The 15,962-nt window shown below is 43.8% G+C and overlaps 1 long non-coding RNA gene across 2 annotated transcripts in view; it reads left to right on the plus strand.

Annotated features, from left to right (window-relative positions):
• Positions 1-15,962, plus strand: part of LOC149125004 (uncharacterized) — a 160,138-nt gene that overhangs the window by 45,128 nt on the left and 99,048 nt on the right. For both annotated transcript variants that reach the window (XR_016211903.1, XR_016211902.1), the window contains exon 2: positions 3,309-3,346. This is a non-coding gene — a long non-coding RNA (uncharacterized LOC149125004). The remainder of the gene's footprint in view (positions 1-3,308; positions 3,347-15,962) is intronic.

Raw genomic sequence — 15,962 nt, forward strand, 5'->3', positions numbered from 1 at the left:
CTGGGTCATGTTGTCTATTTTCAGCTTTCTGAGCAAGCAGTGTATTTAGGGAGATGGTAGGGGGTTCAAGAGGACTATTATGGTTTGGTGGAACTTCATTCTACATGAAAGCATCTCATAGAGACCATGTTGGTACAGAAATTGGGGCCACAGGGAATCCTAGGGGTTTATCAAAGTACAGTTTCTAGTAAGCTCTAGTGCCAGTGCAGTTTTGTTTAATGTCTCATGTTTATTAGTCCTGGAATATGTAGAATGTGACTTAACTTCATAAAGCCTTGATTCCTGCATCATTCAAGTGATGGACCATCGTTGTATTTACTCAGGACGTGTGGAGATAATTATAAGAGATACCATACCTTAGGTGCTTAATACAAGGCCTGGAACAGAATAATAGCTTAATAAATGCTGGGGTTTCTTATGATCACATGTATTGTTTTAAAGTCATACAGGTACTGTATTAACTTTTTAAAAAAGGATTTATTTATTTATTTGAAAGGCAGAGTTATACGGAGAGAAGGAGAAGCAGAGAGAGAGAGAGAGAGAGAGAGAGAGAGAGAGAGAGAGAGAGAAGTCTTCCATCTGTTGGTTCACACCCCAGTTGACTGCAATGGCTGGAGCTGCACTGGTCCAAAGCCAGGGGCCAGGAGGTTCCTCTGGGTCTCCCATGTGGGTGCAGGGGCCCAAAGATCTGGGCCATCTTATACTGTTTCCTAGGGCATAACAGAGAGCTGGATCAAAAGTGGAGCAGCCAGAACTCAAACCAGCACCCACATAGGATGACAGCACTGAAGGCGGTGGCTTTACCTGCGACGCCAGAGTGCCAGCCCCTTAGTCAGCTTTCTGTTGCTGCAATGAAATGCCTAAAGTGAACTGCTTATCAAGGAAGAAGATTTATTTTGGATAATGGTTTTAGAGGTTCACAGTGCAAGAGTAGGCTGGTGTTATTTGTTTGTCTCTCTGGTCAGGCCAGAGGTTGGCAATGGTAGAGCGTAAGCAGAGGAAGAATCACATTGGGAGCCAGGAAGCAGAGAGAGAGAGCAGCTGAGCCCAATGTAGGCACTAGTAACATTCCTCTTCCAAGAATTACTGTCTAACGCCATGCCCACAATGACCTAAGGACCTCCCACTATGTCCTGCCTTTAATGTCCTTAATTGGATTGCTTCTGCCCTCTCAGTGTTATTAACTTATGACTTTGGAGTTTAACATCCGCAGGAATTTGGGAGCCAAATCTTGCTCAAGCTGTAGCAGTGGTACAGAGGAAAGTCAGAGCTTTGTAAGCACTTAGTGTATTCTGCCAATCAGCTGGCTATCAGCAAGGGCTGAATCAAGGAATTTGTAGAGAAGAACATAAATTTCCCAATATTTCAGAATAATATGCCCCAATTCTTCAGGAAGGGATAAGCAGCTTCCTGTCCTTTGTATGACATCCATTGTGGTTTCTAGTAATTACACAAATTCAGGATTTTAAACAGCCAAGAGCCTTCAAAGAAACTTGGTGGGGGCATTATAACCTGTAATAACAGTAACCTAAAATTACTATGGTCACATAATGATAAGTCATTGGGACTCTAGGACTCATGTTTTCCAAAAAGACATTTGAAGACCCCTGTCCCTCAGACAGAGTTCATGTCCAGAGAAAAATTACCAGGTCACACAGAGACCCCTTTGCTAAGTTTCTAGATAAATACGGTTTCCCAAGTAGGCTTGGTGTTTGCCGAATCCAGTCCCTCTGTGTGACTCTTTTGTGTAGACCATTGTACGTTGAGTGGCACACAAGAGGTTGTGTTCAGTACTGAGGGTGATTTGAGAAGTGTTCCAGGAGCCAGGAATTTAAAGGCTCTGGGGAGAGTAGTCTTTCCTTGTAGAACTGTTAAAGAACTACTTCCCATAAATTGTTTTCGAGAATGATGGCTCCCCATGGTCTGCAAGGAATTTGCCTATTTGTGTGTCAACCTCTCCCTCCAACCATTAATTCAGTGCTTACATTCTCAATACTGAGCCATTTCTTTCTTCCATTACTATTTCCTCCTTTCCCCATCTCTCTTTTTCAAAACTTTTCTGGATTGAATTTTGGCTCTGGAGAAGAGTTGCAACTATGTTACAGAGATTTCCCACAGCATGTTCGTTCCGCTTTTCATGATGTTAACACTGAACATAGCAAGATACAATTAGTAAAATAAAAAATTAACATAGATACATTCTTAGCTACACTACAGACTTTGAATTTCTTCAGTTTTCCACTAATCGTTTGTTTTGTTTTAGGATCCAGCCCAGGGTTGACCACTGCATTGTGTTGTCCTCATTGCTCGTTAGTGTTCCTCTGTATCTTTCCTTTGGGTGACACCGCAGCTTTTCAGGGGTACTGATATTTTGTAGAATGCTCTTCAGCTTGAATCTGTCTGATGTTTTCAGTTTCAGGTTATCGGTATTTCCTTTTCTTTTTAAATGATTTCTTTCCTTTCTTCTCCTTCAGAAATACCGACTTTGCATTTTATAAAATCAGTACATCTTTATAATGAATGACATATAAATTGTGACTGTATCCTCTTCAGGAGAACAGATAGCGCTGAAAAGTTGCTTAAGCCTCCCCCACCCACAAAGGATGAAAATCTCTCTCTCTTTTTTTATTATTTATTTACTTACTTACTTACTTATTTATTTCAAAGGCAGAGTTACAGAGAGAGAAGTCTTCCATCCTCTGGTTTACTCCCCCAATGGCGGCAATGGCTGGAGCTGAGCTGATCCGAAACCAGGAGTCAGGAGCTTCTTCTAGGTCTCCCACACAATTGCAGGGGCCCAAGGACTTGGGCCATCTTCTATAGCTTTCGCAGGCCATAGCAGAGAGCTGGATTGGAAGTGTAGAAGCCAGGACTAGAACTGGCTCTCCTATGGGATGCCGGCACCGCAGGCAGAGGCCTAGCCCACTACACCACACTGCCAGGCCCCAAAATCTTTTAAAATGGAATCAGTAATTAGCTTTAGACCAAAACACAATCTTGAAGATGTTGTATATAGTCTGCTTCTGAAGAGTGTTTGGTTATTGAAGGCTGGGTTGGTCTGTGAGAAAAAAGGATTAATGGTTATTGCAAGCAGCTGTAGTCCAGGCATTAAAAAAAAAAAAAGATTGTGAACCTTGTGTAGATCTTCCACAAAGATGACAGGGATGTTGAAGGCTTTTCATAAAGCACAGCTCACTGCTGGGTGAAGAACAGGTGTCTATGACACTTGCTCTTTCTGTTTGAGGCAATCTTAAGTGCATTCAACAAGCATTCATCACACTGTTTTTTTTTTTTTTTTTCAATTCTAGGTGTTACATAACATCTACTATGCATGTGGAAAGCGTGGGTAAGTGTATAGACAACCAATTCTTACTAATTAGGTTAGACTGCTGTGAGTCTCAGAACATGATGTCTGGTGGTTGATACCATAACCTTGTTCTTTTTGTGTGTGTTTCTGTTTAAAGACATCAGTTTAACATATATTTGTATTGTTGATTTATTAACACGGGACTCAGGCCAACAGCACTGGAACCCTCGACTGATGGAGCTTCTCCTATGCATGAATATTCTCCACAAGGCACATCAGAACCTTCTTGCACTTAGACACTGGGCAGCTCTTCCACAGTACCAAGGGGCCATTTTACACAGCAAAATCCCAACAAAGAGCATAAAAGGTGAAAAGTGTAGCACTAAATAGATGGTGAGAACTGTAACAAGGAAGCGGTGGGTCAGTTTGCTCAACTTCAGCTGGGAACATGCTGGTGAGGTCTTGACCTTTCCCTGCCCTGTGCATGTTTTCAAATGGCCAGGAACGTGCAGGGAATATTAATTTGGGGGCTGCAAATCCGTTTCAGCAAATAAATTTGCAGATACAGAACCCATGGAAAGTAGGGTCCAACTGTAACCTAATTCTGCCCTGTGTCAAACAAATTTTTCCTTATTTCACAAATTAAAAAAAAAAAAAAAAAAAAAAAAACCAAAAAACCAAGTTTCCAGAATCGAAGTCATTCACCTCCAGTTTGCCAGATGGTTTTGGGGGAGGGGGATGTCCATCATGCTCCTCTAATTCCAGAGGCAGAGCTTCTGCCTCTACACTCCCTGTCTTACTTCTGACAAATCCTGGATTCAGCCTGGTGCTGTTCTCTTTATCTAGGTAAAGTTATGATAAGGAAGCCACAGACATCTAATTTGTCTCTACAGTGGCTTCAACCTGGATTTAAGTCTGCTGAATCAAATGCATCTCCATTTGAATACTCTATTTCAAATAGTCCTTGTGCCCAAGGCCTTTCTTACAGGAGTTACAAGGCAGGAATCTAGGAGAATGGCTGCAGTGTCATCTGTATTAACGTGGCCTCTCTCCTCTCAGAGCCTTTTTCATAAAAGGATTATATATTTCCTATTACAAGGATAATTCATGCTATTTTAATACATTTTGAAAATTTAGAAATGCCCAAAGAATATAATATAAATCACTCATATTTCTTCTTTTTAAAGATTTTATTTATTTATTTATTTGAAAGTCAGATATACAGAGGGAGGGGAGAGAGAGAGAGAGAGAGAGAGAGAGAGAGATCTTTCATCCACTGGTTCACTTCCCAAAAGGCCACAACAGCCAGGACTGGGCCAGGCTGAAACCAGGAGACAGGAACCTTCCCCATGTCTCCCACAGGGGTGCAGAGGCCCAAGCACCCCAGCCATCTTATGCTGCCCTCCCAGGCACACCAGCAGGGAGCTGGATCAGAAGTGGAATAGCCAGGACTCGAACCAGTGCCCACATGGGATGCTGGCACTGGAGGTGGAGGCCCAACCTTTTATGCCACAGCACCGGCCCCAACTCATTTTTTAACATCAATAAATAATTGTTATTAACATGGAGTGTGGCTTCTTTTCATTTTCCTCCTCTTGTTTGAAATATATATATTAAGAGTTGAGGTCCTACTGTATATGCTATTTTTAACTTTTTCATCCAGCTCTCTACTGTGGCCCAGGAAGGCAGTGGAGGATGGCCCAAGTCGTTGGGCCCTGCACCCACATGGGAGACCAGGAGGAAGCACCTGACTCCTGGCTTCAGATCAGTGCAGAGTGCCGGTCGTAGCAGCCATTTGGGGGGTGAACCAATGGAAGGAAGACCTTTCTCTCTGTCTTTCTCACTAACTCTGCCTGTCAAAAAAAAAAGTACATATGTTTTGAGATTTACTGAACTATTTAATTTTTTTCTATTTTTAGCTATTTCAAATGTTTTTAAACATTTATTTGTTTAATTTATTTCAGAGGCAAGAAGAGAGAGCAATAGTGAGAGTGAGAGAGATCTCACATGCTGGTTCACTCCTCAACTATCTGCAATAGTTAGGGCTGGGAATTCAATCCAGATCTTCTGCATCGATGACAGGGACCCAGCTACTTGGTTGCATTAGCAGGAAGCTGGAATCAGGAGTAGAGTTGGGACTTGAACCCAGAAACCCTGATATGGGATGTGGGTGTCCCAATCAGCATCTTAACAACTGTGCTAAAACACCTGCCCCTCAAATACATTTTAAATTGAGCTTTATGATAAATAGTAGCACATATTTTTAATTATTACGTGGAAATTGAGGTGCTGCATTGAATTGTGTGACCATTTTAAGGACTTTGTGATAGCGACAGCTAGCTTGCTTTCAGGAAGCAGTCTGCATTCCCACTGGCTGAGTCCCACGTGCCTGTGTCCTTGCTCTCTTCTAGAGGGGGTGGGAAACATCTTTCTCTGCCAAGGCCATCTGGATATGTATGACATCATTTGCAGGCCGTACATAATGATCAACTTAAAATTAGTCTGCTATAGACTTACTGAATTTTGAATCCAGCTTGCTGTTGCCTTGGCCGGGGCAGACCAAATGATTCTGTGGGCCTGAGAATGGCCCATGGGTTGGACTTTCCCAACTCCTGTTTGAGAGGTTTCACTTTAGTTTTTTGTTTTAGGTGTGTAAATGCCTTTGAAAGTCTATGAGCTTATATTTATTTTTAAAGTCACATTTAAGTTTTTAGAATGCTCTCTAACTAAGGACACCATTTATTTTCAATTTCCCTCAGTAGAAGGCAGTATATGTCACGTGATTATCTATGCTACAGAGTGATGTGAAGGTAGGCACCCTGGGGAGTATAGATTTATGTATGTATGTATGTATGCATGCAATTTTGTATTTAAAAAGGAGAGGGAGGGAGGGAGGGAGGGAGAGAGAGAGAGAGAGAGAGAGAGAGAAAGGTCCTCCACCAGCTGGTTCACTTTCCAGATGACCATAACAGCCAGGGCTGGGCCAGGCTAAAGCCAGGAGCATAGAACTCCTCTGGTTCTCCCACATGGATGGTAGAGGTCCAAGTGCTTGGACCATCTTCTGTTGCTTTCCCAAGTGCATTAGTAGGGAACTGGATCAGAAGCAGAGCATATGGAACTCAAACCAATAGTCCAATATGGAATGCCAGCATTGCAGGCAGTGGCTTAACCCGCTGCCCCACACCACCAGCCACTAACACCACAATATAAATGAAGAGGGCAGGTGAAGATGAAACTCTAAAGCAGAGGGAGGCAGAGAAGCCACGAAGATGCCAAGAGGACCTGGTGAGCAGGAGTTCTGGGGCCTGTGATAAGGCAGTTTCTAATTAAGCTCTGAGGCCAAGCATGTAAACGCTTCAGAAAATGTTTGGGAGGGTCAAATAAGACAAGAGTTAAACATTGTACATTTAGTTGAGTAAAAAGGGAGGGCAGGGATCTGGATTTCTGTGGGCCAAGCTGTATGCGTCAGAGACCTGATTTTTGCATCTGTCTGTTTCTGTTTAGTTCCTCCTGGAACTTTTTGGAGTGTGTGTGGGGAGTAAAAGTACAAACATGGAGTATTCTGGAAACAGCTGGCACAGTTTGCTCCAGGCCACCTTCCTCGGGGGGAAGCAGCAGCAATTCCATAATTGCAAAGAAGCAAGTAATTGCAGATACTATCTGTCTGCTTTTGAACGGCCATAAAAGGCCAATTCCAATTTTGTTCTAAACTTTGCAACTGACCCATCATTGATGAGACATTTTAAAGATGCATTTTCATCCATTTAATAGCAGCATAGGAGGAGGGCATCAGTTATTCCAGCCACAATTCTTATGCGGTTCCATTTAGAACCATCCATCATCTGACCAGTGTCACAGATTTCTAAAGTGGCACAAGCCTACATGTGTGATGGAAACCTGTTTGAAAAACCTGCTTAGAATGCACAACAAGGACTTTTGTCTGGACCAATTTGGAAATATATTGCTAAGGTTAAGAGCAACTAGCGCATTGGGCCCTGAGGTCCACTCAGACTCTTGCTGGGGTCAGGGCCTCTTCTAGACGAACGCAATGATTCACTCTCCTGAGAGGCTCTCGGGATGAACCTGAGCCGAGCTGATTTCTATCTGAAAGGGAGTGCTGTTCATTCTGACCTTTTCCTGAGCTGGCCCAACAAGTGAATGTGAGATAATGGAACTGTAATGATGACAGTGATGCTAGTAATAGCCAATAAGCCTTGTGCAAAGCACTTGACAGTTGTGTAATGCAGTCTTCAACACACGCTATACAAGATCTGAACTGTTATATTTTACAGATAAGCAAAGTGAGGTGCAGCAGTCAAGTGACTCAGCTACCAAGAGGGAAGATACATTCAAACGTTTTCTCTCTCCCTCCAGGGCCCTCCTCTCATCTACTACTATTGCTTAGGTCTGGAAAGTGCCTGGCACACAGTAGGTGCACACTAGATGCTCGTCTCCTCTGCTGCATAGTGGTTGGCCTGAGTAGCAGGCCTGCTACCTCTTGTGGGATAGGATGGCCACACAGCAGGAACACAGTACAGTGGTCCTCCGGGGCTGGAACGACAACATGAAGAGGGCAGAGGTTGCTGGAATCTCTGGTTGTGCTGGAGGACTCGAGAACATTATATAGCCTTCTGAGTCATTCTTTGGTCATTTTGTGGTATTTCTAGCTCACATCCTTAGCAGTCGTTCTTGAGTTTTGTAAGCAATTGATCGCTTAATTTTTTTTTTTTTTTGCAAAAATGTATTTTTCTTTACCAGTTGAAGGCTGATTACTGATTGGCTTGGGTGAGGTGGGGAAAGGCATGAATGTTCTTTTTATGCAAAGCCTGAAGCTTGCTGTGAGGTTCATGGAAAGGCAGTGTAGTGGCCCAGAGCTGACAGTCTGACTGGGGACTCTGAGGTTGCAGAGGAAGAGGCAACAGTAGCTTTTACTCTATTTTTATTTTTATTTATTTTTAAAATTTTATTTATTTACTTGAGAGATAGAGTTAGGCAGTGGGAGGGAGAGGAGACAGAGAGAAAGGTCTTCCTTCTACTGACTCACTTCCCAAATGGCTGCGAGGGCCAGAGCTGAGAGGATCCGAAGCCAGGAGCCAGGAGCTTTTTTTCAGGTCTCCCACGTGGGTGCAGGGGTCCAAGCACTTGGGCCATCTTCTACTGCTTTTTCAGGTCATAGCAGAGAGATGGATTGGAAGAGGTGCAGCTGGGACACAGACCAGCACCCATATGGGATTCCGCGCCGCAGGCAGAGGAATAACCTACTGTGCCACAGCCGGCCCCAAGCGTTTCCTCTAAATAAGCAGGTATTTGCACAAATGCATAGAGTTTTAGTAATGCTTCCAGGACACTGAAGCCTCAGGGGAAATGGCCAGTGCCCAAAGCAGAAAGCCAAAGGTACCACCCTGGTCAGAGTTTGCTTCTGCTCACGGGGTCATTCAGTAGAGGTGTCAGCACTGAGCCCTTGCTGAGAGGTTGGGAAGAATGGCGCCTCCTACAGGTCTCTTAGGGACCTGCAGTCACAGGTAGCAGGAAACCATATCAGGCTTTCTTGGTCCTATGAGGCCCTCACTTTGCAGGTCCAGCAAGGACAAAGGGCAGTAGAAGCGCCCTTACTTAGGGCAGAAGTGCATTCGTAGGCAGGTAGCTTCTTTAAAACAGAAAGAAAAACCCAATCGCGTTTTAATCCTTTAAATACAGCACCGGTGCCTAGAGTCGCACTAACCAGCTGTGTACGTGTATACAGGCTTTGGACTACAATCTGCTAACCAAAGAAAGTCAGCTCCTGGCTGGTGGGTGGAGAGACTCGGACCTGGAGGTTCAGTGCTGGGCATGCGCGTAGGCAAGCGAGGCTGCAGACAAGGGGCAGGAAGTCACCGCTGTGTGGACGTGGGCGGCCGGCAGAGGCGGAGGCGCGTGCTCAAGGGCTGCCCTCCTGGTGCGGGTGGAGGCTGCGACTGCCAGGTGAGTGGCGCCGTGCTATGCTTCAGGCCCTGAGGCGCCGCTGCTCTCCTCACGAGGGGCAGGTGCGTCTGCACCCTTCGCCAGGCTGGGGCTTCCCGGATCTTCTGGAAACCTTCCCGCGTGCCAGCTAGATGGCTTCTCGGCTGCTTGCTGGAGCCCTCGCTGTGGTCTTTGGTTTTAGTAGTTTTAGGAGGAGTGGACAGACGGTTTCCCCAGAGGCAGGGGCAGCCGCTTCTCTCCCTGGGCTGCTGCGAGCCTCGTGCCGGGCCCCGCGCTGAGGTAGAGGCAGGGAAAGGAGCCAAAGAGGAGCAGGAGAGGTTGTAGAGGGGCCCGTGGGAGGAAGGAGCGCCGCGGACCTGCGGGGTTTTCAGTGTTGGCCGCTTCAGTCTCCATCAAGGGAAACACGCGACTCTCGCAATCGGGTGGTGGTTTTGGTGGTTCTCTTGCTCCTCACAATGGACGTGGTGTTCTGTCCCGCGCAGGCACGGAGTGGTGTTGGGAAAGGAGGGGAAGGGAGGACGTCGTTAGCCGCCTTCGCCAGGTCCCCCGTCCGTACAGGTCACCTTTAGAGTCCCTAACCCGCGAGCCTTCCAGCTCTAGATTACGGAGCGCCTGATTCGGGAGTCACGATGTTCGCATCCTGGTTCATCCAGTTGTGTGACCTTAACCTTACCGCCTTCTTCCGGATTTCACATATGAAAGTAGTGGTAACATGTTTATTGACTCATACAGCTATGAGGGTCAAATACTGGAAGCATTTAGGCTTTGGTAAACTGTAGGGCTTCATTTAAATGTGTTGAAGTTTTGCTTAAAAACCGGGTTTAACTTCCTGCCTTTACAAAGTGGAATAAACAGATACAAAGGATTCCTGTTTCAGGAGTTCACAATCGCTTGTTGCCTCTGTCTTCTCACTGGTGAATTCCACCTTCTTCTTGCCCTGGTACCACCCCAGCTCCCAATACTGTCTCCTACCTACCTTCCTCACCGCCAGAATAATCATTCTTTTCAGATCTGTAAGAACCGAAATACTTGTACACCTTTACAGGTTAAAAAAATCATTTTCACAAACATCTAATTTTCTTCAGACAGTTGGACTGGATGCAGACAACACTGGTGGTGTCCTCATTTTTCTTATTAAGTTTTATGGACTGCCTAGCCATATGACTGTTAGAAATCAAAACAGAACAAGGCAGGTGTTGGGTTTGTGGTCTAGTGACTCTTAATCAAAGTTCCCTCTGATTATTCCTTGTAATATTTCTTATATTAAATACTTAATATAAGTATTTCTAATTCTTAGCATTCCAGTTCACATTTATTCACTTTTTTTTTTTTAACAGGCAGAGTTAGAGAGAGAGAGAGAGAGAGGTCAGTCTTCCTTTTCCGTTGGTTCACCCCCCAAATGGCCACTACGGCTAGCATGCTGCAGCTGGTGCGTCGCGCCAATCTGAAGCCAGGAACCAGGTGCTTCCTCCTGGTCTCCCATGTGGGTGCAGGGCCCAAGCACTTGGGCCATCCTCCACTGCCTTCCCGGGCCACAGCAGAGAGCTGGACTGGAAGAGGAGCAACCGAGACAGAATCCGGCGCCCCAGCTGGGACTAGAACCCCGGGTGCTGGCGCCGCAGGTGGAGGATTAGCCTAGTGAGCCATGGCGCCGTCCCTATTCACTTGTCTTTAAAGTGAAATGCTCAAGAGTTCATCTTCTCAGAGCTAAGCTGCTGTAAGGCAAGGATTTGTCTTCCAGAACTTTCAAAGCTTATCATACAGTGCCTCACAAACAGAAGACTTGTGAAACTGATAATGAAGCTAGAGCAATTTAAGCATATTTTTTCTATTGTCCATTTAACAAGTATTGAGGTCTCCTGTGCTAAAAGGCCTTCAGAGTGTACACTACATAATGTTTCACTCAATGACAGACCACAATGTATGGTAGTGGTTCCATAAGATTATAATGGAACTGAAAATTTCCTATTGCCTATTGATGGTGAAATGTCACACAACAATGCATTACCCGTGTGTTGTGATGTGATGATGCTGGTTTGAACAAACCTGTGCTGCCAGCTGTATAAAATTATACATAAAATTTTATATGATATTTAATACTTGGTTATTTGTATATTTTTATACCATGCTTTTTGTCATTTTATTTTTTGACAGGCAGAGTTAGAGAGAGAGACAGAGAGAAAGGTCTTCCTTCTTGGTTCACCCCCCAAATGGCCACTACGGCCGGCGCGCTGTGCAGATCCAAAGCCAGGAGCCAGGTGCTTCTCCTGGTCTCCCATGCGCGTGCAGGGCCCTGGGACTTGGGCCATCCTCCACTGCCCTCCTGGGCCACAACAGAGAGCTGGCCTGGAAGAGGAGCAACCGGGACAGAATCCGACGCCCTGACCAGGACTAGAACCCGGAGTGCCCGGCGCCGCAGGTGGAGGATTAGCCTAGTGAGCCGAGGTGCTGGCCTGTCATTTTAGTTTTTAAAAAAGTTATTGTTTGAGGGGCAGGGACTGAGTGAGAGACAGGGATCTCCCACCTGCTAGTTCACTCCCGAAATACTTTAAACTGCTAAGGCAGGGCTAGGCTGAAGCTAAGAGCTGGGAACTCATTCTGGGTCTCCCATGTGGGTGGCAGGGCTGCAAGCAGTCAGACTGTTCTGCTGCTTTCCAGGGTACCTTTGCAAGCAGCTCTGTTGGGAAGCAAAGCTAGAGCTCAAGCTTTGGCTCTGGTAGTATGGGAATATTGTAACTGCCAGGTGGAAAATAACAAGTGTTGACTAGGATGTGGAGAAATTGGAACCCACATACATGGCTGGTGAGCATATAAAATGGTTCAGTAGCTGTGAGTTACTGTGTGAGCTAGCAATTCCATTCCTAGATTTCTATACAAAAGAATTAGAAACAGTGGCTCAAATACTTGTACATGAATGTTCATAGCAGCACAATTTCTAGTAGCCTAAAGGTGGAGACAATCCAAATGTTCATCAATAAGTGAATAGATACACAAATTATGGTATATAGATATAATGGATTATTATTCAGCTATAAAAAAGGAATTAAGTACTGGTATGTGCTATAATATTGATAAACCTTGAAAATATTATAGCAAGTGAAAGAAACCAGATATGAAACATCACATATGATTTAATATACAGGAACTATCCAAAAATAGGTAAATCTACAGAGACAGAAAGCAGATTGAGGGACCGGCGTCATGGCATAGCAGATTAAACTGCTGCCTGCGACACCAGTATTCCGTATGAGCACTGGTTTGAGTCTTGGCTGTTTCAGTTCCAATCCAGCTCCCTGCTGATGAATCTAGGAAAGCAGTGGAAGATGGTCCAAGTGCTACCCCCAAGGGATACCCAAGCGGAGTTCTAGGCTCCTGGCTTTGGTCTGGCCCAGCCTTGGCCATTGGAGCCATTTGGAGAGTGACCCAGCAGATGGAAGACCTCTAACTCTGTCTCTTTCTCTGTAATTCTGCCTTTCAAATAAATAAAATAAACCTTTTGAAAAATCAGATTTATTTTGCCATGGAGTTGGAAAGAGAGGGAAGAGGGTGTAACTGCTTAACGATACAGGGTTTTATTTTTGGTGATGAGAGCTTTTTGGAACTAGATGGAGATGGTAGTTTACACAACACTGTGAATTTACCAACTGTCACTGAATTAATAATTTTAAAATAATTATATTTTATGTTTGATGAAGTTTACCTCAATTGAAAAAACAATACAAAACAAGACAGGCTGTTTCTGATTATAAAAAACAATGATCTGGCTGGCGCCGTGGCTCAATAGGCTAGTCCTCTGCCTAGCGGCGCCGGCACACCGGGTTCTAGTCCCGGTCGGGGCGCCAGATTCTGTCCCAGTTGCCCCTCTTCCAGGCCAGCTCTCTGCTGTGGCCAGGGAGTGCAGTGGAGGATGGCCCAAGTCCTTGGGCCCTGCACCCCATGGGAGACCAGGAGAAGCACCTGGCTCCTGCCTTCGGATCCGCGCGGTGCGCCAGCCACGGTGGCCATTGGAGGGTGAACCAATGGCAAAAGGAAGACCTTTCTCTCTGTCTCTCTCTCTCACTGTCCACTCGGCCTGTCAAAAACAAAACAAAAACAAAAACAAACGATCTGGTTTGTGTTATTTTAAAAATTATTGCTAAAATTTGTTTCCATGATCTTTTATTTCTACTGTGTTGAATTACATATTATAAGATACTTAGATTTTAGATATTCATTTCAGTGATTTTCGAAAAATGTATACACATTTGTAATTATCACATGAACCAAGAAATATGTTCTGCTTGTTGCAGACATTTGTTCTGATTTTGGTTATCTAGCAATAGTGTTGCTTATTCTAGAAGTGAGATCTATAAATGGGATAAATATATGTATTATTTTGTATCTGGGTTTTTCATGTAGTATAATGTTTTTGAGATTCACTCATACGGTTTTTTGATTCCATATTTGATAACTTCTAATTGCCAAGTAGTATTCTATTGTATTAACATTGAACAGTTTGCTTAGCTTTCACTTGTTGATAGACATTTGGGTTTCCAATTTTTGGCTAACATAAATGACCCTGTTGTGAATATTCTCATATACTTGTTGTTGTAGAAATATGCTGTTTTTTTGGATAAAAGTTTAGAAGTTAAAAAATATTTATTGACTTTATAAGAAATAATCTGTTTTCCAAAGTGCACCATGTTGTACTTTGATATATGTGATTTCTGATTGCTTCATAACCTTGCCAACGTTCGATATTGTCAGTCATTTTGAGTTTAGCTACTTTGGTAAATGTGAAATGTTATTTCATTGTGGCTTTAGCTTACATTTCCCTGATGACTCATGTTGAGTATCTTTAATTGTGCTTACAGATGTTCAATATCTTCTTTTGTGTTTTATTTTCAAACATTTGAGGATTTTCTAGATGTATTATTATTATTGGCTTCTAATTTAGTTACACTGTAGTTAGAGAAAAATTCTTTTATATTTCTTGAAATACGTTAATGAAGGTGCTATGTTCACCTGAAAGAATTTATGTTCTATAGTTGTTAGGTATTGTGTTCTATAAATAAGAATGTGGTCACATTGGTCAAATATATCCAAGGAAACTTTTTTCTGTTTTTATTCAGTTACTGATATCTGGGCAATAAAATCTGCAATTATAGAAGTGATTTTATTTGCATATCACCCTTTGGTTCTAGAAAGTTTTCATTCATCTACTTTGATGCTGTATTATTACATTTGAACCAATTTAAGATTGTTATTTTTTCCCTCTGATAATTTCTCTTTGTGTAAAACTTGACATTTTCTATTTTAATTTAGATCCAGTGACTTTTTATTTGTACAGCTTGCATTATGTGCCTTTTTCCATCCTTTACATTTCAAACATTTTGTGTCTATATGAGAGGACTTCAAAAAAGTTAATAGAAAATGTAATTAAAAAATAAGCTTATTCTAATGCAAAAACTTTTTAAATCAGTTCATCGTTTTTCATTTTCATAATTCATATTTTCCATAAATTTTTTGAAGATCCTTCTTCACCACCACTTTTTCTCATATTCTGTCACACTTTGCCAATAAATTATAATCCACTTATATGTAGTATTATTAGATTTGGTTGAAGTATACCATCTTTTTTTTTTTTTTTTTTTTTTTTTTGACAGGCAGAGTTAGACAGTGAGAGAGCAAGACAGAAAGGTCTTCCTTACGTTGGTTCACCCCGAAATGGCCGCCACAGCCGGCACACTGAGCTGATCTGAAGCCAGGAGCCAGGTGCTTCTCCTGGTCTCCCATGGGGTGCAGGGCCCAAGCACTTGGGCCATCCTCCACTGCACTCCCTGGCCACAGTAGAGAGCTGGCCTGGAAGAGGGGCAACTGGGACTAGAACCCGGTGTGCTGGCGCCGCTAGGCGGAGGATTAGCCTATTGAGCCACGGCGCTGGCCTGAATGTGTATCACTTTTGCACTATTGTAAAGTTGAAAAATTGCTGATAAATTGTTCAGTTGAACCAACCTAAGTTGAGGACTATCTGTACTTAAAAACTTACAAACCGATGAGGAAAACATAGACAACCTAGTATAAAAGTATTTTAGAAGATACTTTTACATATGGCCTTGTCCAAATAAGATCAAAGTTGGCGAGCTCAGGGGGCTTCCATGGCCTTGGCAACTCATGACTATAGTCTGGGGAGATTGCTGATGCCATAAACAAGAGTGTCAATTTGTTAAGTCAACAACAGGAGTCACTGTGCACTTATTCCTCATGTAGGATCTCTGTCCTTAATGTGTAGTTCAATTGAATTAATGCTATGACTAGTGCTCAAACAGTATTTTATACTTTATGTTCTGTGTGGGGGCAAACTGATGAAATCTTTACTTAATATATACGGAATTGATCTTCTGTATATCAAGAGAATTGAAAATGAATCTTGATGTGAGCCGGCGCCGTGGCTCAATAGGCTAATCCTCCACCTTGCGGCGCCGGCACACCGGGTTCTAGTCCCGGTTGGGGCGCCGGATTCTGTCCCGGTTGCCCCTCTTCCAGGCCAGCTCTCTGCTATGGCCAGGGAGTGCAGTGGAGGATGGCCCAGGTGCTTGGGCCCTGCACCCCATGGGAGACCAGGAAAAAGCACCTGGATCCTGGCTCCTGCCATAGGATCAGCGCGGTGCGCCGGCTGCAGCGGCGGCCATTGGAGGGTGATCCAACAGCAAAG

Source organism: Oryctolagus cuniculus, chromosome 8, assembly GCF_051225735.1.
Source record: "Oryctolagus cuniculus isolate XC-2025 breed Fujian yellow rabbit chromosome 8, ASM5122573v1, whole genome shotgun sequence".
Classification (NCBI taxonomy): domain Eukaryota; kingdom Metazoa; phylum Chordata; class Mammalia; order Lagomorpha; family Leporidae; genus Oryctolagus; species Oryctolagus cuniculus.